Source organism: Sturnus vulgaris, chromosome 1 (assembly GCF_052056855.1).
Source record: "Sturnus vulgaris isolate bStuVul1 chromosome 1, bStuVul1.hap1, whole genome shotgun sequence".
Taxonomy (NCBI): Eukaryota; Metazoa; Chordata; class Aves; order Passeriformes; family Sturnidae; genus Sturnus; species Sturnus vulgaris.
In genome coordinates this window covers 44,346,515-44,352,933 of record NC_142243.1, presented here as the reverse complement: position 1 = coordinate 44,352,933, position 6,419 = coordinate 44,346,515, and positions in this window count along the sequence as shown.

Sequence of the window (6,419 nt, the reverse complement as noted above, 5' to 3'; positions counted from 1 at the left end):
CTCAAACCAATACACCCACACACACACATAAATCCAAACCATTGGTCTCCAAAAGTTTCAGTGACCTGCCTTGCAAGAAATGGTAAATAGTTTTGCTGTGTTGTATAGAAACATCTGATCTTGCTCCAGATCATGACATGTCTCATCTGTAAAACATGTCTCTTTCTGCTGGGTTTCTACTCAGGAAAAATCAGACTGCCTATAATGTTCTCTTTCTGGGTAAACTAGACAGGTCAGATTTGTGTTGTTCTTGAATTTCAGTGAAAATGGGACTGTGCAATATCAAACGTAAATCTTCTCTCTTTTTGATGATTACCATGTACAATACAAAATTTTCTATTCTATTCTTATGTCTTTTTTAAGAATCACAAGTTAATTAGCCAATGCAAAATTCAGTTAATTAATTTTCAAGTTCTGAAAAACATGCATATTCTGCTGTACTGCCTTCAAGGTATATTTAGGCCTAGAATATCTTCACTGAACACATACAATTATGAAAGCAGGTGTATTTCCTGCCCTAAGAGCAAACAAATGTAACCCACTAACAAAAAGATTTAGTCTGGTTCATCTGATTCTACCCTTTTGGTCTTTTATGCTCTACATCACTAAATTACATGTAGTTGTCTCCTCTTTGCAGTATTAAAAAGAAATACTGCCAAGTCAACAAACTGTTCATGTTTTTAGAATTATTTTCCAAGATTAACATTCAAATAATGAAAAGAAGAGCAAGCAAGCATACATTTCCTGTCAGTGTTTAAATTGCATGAAATATTCTGTACTAATTTATAAAAGATTATATGTGGACCTCGGTGATTAATTTGGATAAATTATATCGTGTGCTACTATTTGATCCAAACAGTCTCCTTCTTTTCATGACTTGTAGAGGAAAATTTTAGGATTTAAGTTTTGTCCACAATATGTTCTGCATATAGATGATGAGGGTTACCCTGGGAGAAAATCTTCCTTTGAATTTGCCAGCTTAAAATAGAAGTACGTCTAGGGTAAACTTGAAGAGGACAGCAGAAGTATGTACTTGCAGTATAATATATAAGAGTGATTATTTGATTGAATGTTTTTAAATTCTTAAATATAGCTGCAGCATAACAACTGTGTTACAGTGAAGGAAATGGAAATGACTGGTATGAGACAAACTGTGAGGGAGGAGACAGTGAAGAACCACATTCTCTGGTAGTGCAGTATTTGGATGGAAGACTACTACTAGGATGACTTTTTTTAAAGCTCCTAATGCATGCCAGTTTGGAAAGTCCACGTCAATAATATTTTGAAATTTGTTTTGTGTTGGTCCTATAATTGAACTAGTGTTTGTTTTCTAAGTTATTTTTCTTTTCTTTTCAAGGATAGTGTCCTTCCTGACTAGGGCAGAGTATCTGACAGGTCCTAGTACTAAAGAAATTGCTGTTGTAGGCTGTAAGAGCAGCCTTCCATATGGCAAACTACTCAACTCTCCTTCTTTTCACAAAATAACCCCATCAAACAAAAAAACTAGCAAGAATGAGAAAGTACAAATCTTTCTGAAGTTCATGTAATTGTAACCTTTGTGATTTCATGCTGTATATGACCACTTTTCCCTGTGTCAAATGGGACCCATTTTGGGACCCAAAAATCTCATCTGGCTCACAGCACCCCTGTAGTAATTTTCAGCTTTTTGAAGCCTATTTTGTGTTAGTACGATGCACATCTCAAAGCACCAGCTCAACCTGTGATTGCTTTTCAGACAAATGTTCTATCAGAATGAAATGTGCAGTTTCCAGAAGGTAAACAAAGTAACATCAGTGGTTATCTGCTGGACACTTACATGGGCCTTTTATCCACACCAAGACCTATGCACTTTTCTCATCAGCTCTGAATTGTGAATGAAAGCAGTACTTGTGTTTGTATAATGAAAATTATACAATATTAGGAAAAGCATCCAAGCTGTTGCTCCTCAAACCATCCCTCTCTTGAAATCCATTGAATACAAAATGACCCACTTTTGCAACTTTTCTATTGCCAACTTTCCATTACATACTCTGAAAGATCAAAATGCCTGTACAGCAACTCTGCAAGCCAGAGTAGTCTGATTGAATCAGGAGGTTACTTTGTACAAGTCACTGGCATTACCTGGCCAGCCTCTGGTTTTCTGGTGAAAAAAAAAATGAATTAAGGAGCAGGTCCTCTCCTCTGTTTTACTACTCTTGTCATGCTCTCTGTTTTACAATCTAATGCAATGACACTTCTGGTTCATGCCTTCAGTTTCACAGCTGAATAGCACTCAACAGGTAAGGTTTTCACATGAAATGAAACTAACTATTCAACCACTGCACTGAACCACAACAGACACTGTGCCATTGCTCTTTCTCAGCATTGGAATATAAATTTTTATATCATGCCATCTGGGGGCCTATTTCTGGTCAGAAATACTGGTTGATAACTTGAGGGCAGAAAGAATGGATGGATAGCACTGTGGTATTTTCAGGCAACATTTGATGAGAACCCAAAGAGAGCTGAGGGAATTTTTATTGTTAATCTCAAGTGGGAACAGAATTACTCAGGGAAACTCAGCCAGAATAATGACAGTTCCTGAAGATTTTTTTTTTAAGTCTTAGCAAGAGGTGTGAAATAAAGGTACCCAGACAAATAATGAAGTACAGTACGCAGAAAAGGTGACCTCCATGACAGACCATAGTCCTTTTTTAAAGCAGGATAGTCAACACTTTTGGCCAAAGTGTCAAAAAAAGTATCTATATTTAGTGACTATAAGTGAGCTGAGATGACACAGATTTGTCTGCTTCAACCTCACAGTCCTTATCCCTAACTAATACTGAGTTTTTCTCCCTGTCTAAGTACAACTTTAGGGTCTATTTCTGAGCATTTGCTTCTTTCTTTGCATTCAGAAAAGACACTGCAACACTTTCAGCTTATGCTTGGCTGCCATCTTGAAATATCTCTGTTTCACTGAGCTGTTTTTATCTGTATTTATCATTGTTTCAAAGCTTTTTTCTCTTTGTTTATTGATCCTATTAGCGTATTTTTTTCCAGCTGAAAATCATCAAACAATTGCTATGTGGAGACTCCTGTGCTATAGAAATGGTCTCCTTTCCTGGTGAATTGTAATACACAATTTGTCCTTGGGTGTGAAGCATTAGTCAGCTGGTAAATTGGAGTCCTACACTGCATTTCTCATCAGGCTATAGTGTAATGGACATGGAGCTGGGTTTTATGGCCACTGATATAATTTTCAAGCTTCCTAACAGCTACTAACTCAAACTTTCTCATTTGAGAGCAAAAATAATTAATTCAGGTTGTAAGCAAACACAATTTTAATTTTAAAAATTCGGGTTGGTCCTCCCCCCATATACCTGTGAATAGAAACCTGGGATGAAGCACTTCTCCAACATTCTCATATTACATTTGAAAAATCTTTTCAAGTGATGATCACATCAGGATTGTCAAATTCTCATCACACATGGAATTTGTTGAATCAGTTCCAGTTTTTTTTACAAGAAAATGAAGGCAAGAGAAGAGGTGATTTATTAATGGATTCCCAGGAGATGAATGAAAAAGGTGGGATTTCAAAGCCAGATATGTTGGCTCTCAGTTCTCTCTCCCATTCTAAAGCCAGTGTTGTGGAAGCTGCTATATTCTTTCTACCACATTTTTCCCTTTTAAAGCTACCCATATTTTCGCTTGCTGGGAACATGACTTGTTTTCAGTACTTTAATGGCACCAGAGGGAGGCCAAAAAGTTGAGTGGTATTTTAATAATGAGATATTTCCACTGCTTTATAGTTATTGTATAATACTCTGGATGAGTTACTCATGATTACATCTCATCCATCCTATATTTTTTACCTTGGTTACCTTGACTGTCAAACTGAGTGACTGAATTAATTTGTACCCTCTAAACAATGATAGTTTCATCCCCATGAGCAGTTCCTCAGGCTGTTTCCAGCTGATCTTGTGGGGTTTCTATTTGTTGTTTTTGACTTTTACACAAATATCTCTAGACTGTTCATACAGCTCTTTTGTTCTCTTTGTATGGCTGAAGTACACCTAGAGTGCCTGTGAACAGTGGTATTTTTATCAAATAGGAGATCCACTAATTGTGCTTTTGCAGAGCTCCCTTCATCTCCTCTCACTTTTTTCAAAGACTTTTCAACTCTATATGAGTTATATTTCCTACATGCCTCTTTTAAAATATGCTTCTTGCTTCTACATCCCATCTTTCATTTGTTTTATCATGTTCTGTTCAGCAGGATATATTTCAGAAATATTGCTGAGACTTAAGTACAGCTAGATTAAAATCTAGTAGTGATATGCCTTATTGTCAAATGCATGTGTAAAAAATCAAGGGGCAAGTCCCACAATGAGACCTATATTAACACCACTTTTTTCAAGACTAGCAACAAATTTTGCTTGGAGAAAGAGGTTTTAACAGTGGTCAGGCGATTTCCAAATTATCCTTCTTCGCTTTCATATTTTCCCCGAAGGATCTACTTCTCTTCACAGTCTCATAACCAGACAGGCAGCTATGGGGATATTCTTTTTTGGTGCAGATTTGCTTGCTCTACCATTGCTCCTTCAGAAATACCCTTGTTTATCCTACTAAATCATCTTAAGACACACAAGTCGGGAAAATGGATCATCTTGGTGCTAAGGAGGCCTGTTTCAGACAGCTGTAATATCCTGACTGGCAATACTCCCAGAAAATGAAGGGGCTCTTTTGTACTGCATATTAATTATTTTTACACAGAAGTGTCGTTTTGCCCGTCATCTATTGTGAATACATCTAAAAATATGTTTTTTACAGTTTAAATTATTGTCAACAAGGTTTGAAAAACTTTACCTGACTTCTGCCACCAGGAAGAATTCCTTCTTCTCCCCTTCTTCTTGACTGCTGAGGTGGGAGCTTTCCAGGCAATAGAAACCAAGAAACATTGTGTGGGATTCTGACTGAGACATTTTAGTTTCTTTAAGTCAGCAGCTCTAAATGGTATTGGTAGAAGATTTGAGGAAGTAATTTAGCAGGGTGGAACTCTGGAACACCAGGATTTGAGATAGGATTTGTATTCGAGATCAGAAATTCTACAGTTCTCACCAAGGCTCCCCAAGTTGCTGAAGCAGGGATGAAGTGCTGACCGAGTTGAAATTGAAGCTTCTGGATGTTTCAGACACAGTCCTCTAGCACTACAAGCATTTCCAATACTAGGTCATTCTATCTTACAGTGAAATCCAATGCATAGTCACAAAGCCAGGGAATCCCACTTTTGGTTTTCCTGAAGTCCACTGAATCCAGGATATCCTTGCAAAGCACTGCAGTATCACCCCAACATTTTTTTTAAAGTGAATTTCTATTTCATACAAAAAGTAACACTACAACAACTACAATCACTAGTGTTATCATTGGAGAAGACTTGGTAATAAATGATAAGGGTCCCAATACCTATGACAATATACTAAGAGTGGTAGAATAAGAAGAAAGGTTGTGGGATCAGTCCTGCACTTTTGGGATTTTTTTTGCTAAGAACTAGAATGCAGCATAAATTTTCAATAACTAACCCGTACTTTCTCAGGATAACAGAGTGTCTTCCATACAGGTCTTTTCTGGTTGAGTTCTATCATCCTCTGTCATCCTAGTCACTGTCCATAGGATGTGCATCTATAATTCCACAACCATTTTTAATGCCAAAACCTGTCCAGAATAATTCAGTGAAGAAGCTTGTGTTTATACGGTGTCTGAAATTGGCTCTTAACACATTACAGTAATGTCCCTTCAAGAAATAGCTGGTGGAAGACTCCAATTCTTTGTTCTGCTTTGCCATTCTCCTAGTTTCTGACACTAAATTACTCAGGCAAGATGTTTCATTTGAATATCTATGGGATAAATTACCAGTGTTGTCCTTCCCTAGCATTTGCTTGACAAATTAATTACCAATACAGTTTTGTGCAGTCTATGCATTTGCAAGGCTGTGTAAGGTAGCAGCTGAGGGTTCAGCTTGTGTAAATTAATTATAGGTCCAACTGACCTTGTATGAAAGTGGCACATAGAAGATTCAGAGCCACTGCATTTGGCTGTCACTACGAAGCACCTGCTCTTTGTATTTCTGATTCAGTCAGTGCAATGAGGAGGATTTTATCTAATAAGAGAGTCTGATATCTTACTCTGGGAAGCAGAAGAACTAGAGAAGGGCTGTAATACTGGAAGAGACTCTGCCTCAGATGCCTTCATTACTTGATGCAGATGTGTAGAGAGAGCTACAATCCAACTTTATTCCCATAGAGTGTTGGGTTAAATGGCATTCTGGAGATGTTAGAACTGGCCTAACTCATCTGCTGTGGGAGATGGCAGAGCTACATGGAGTTGTACTGCTCTCCACTTGTGAGTGGCACTCACCAGTTGCTGGTGCCTGTGAAGCCTCC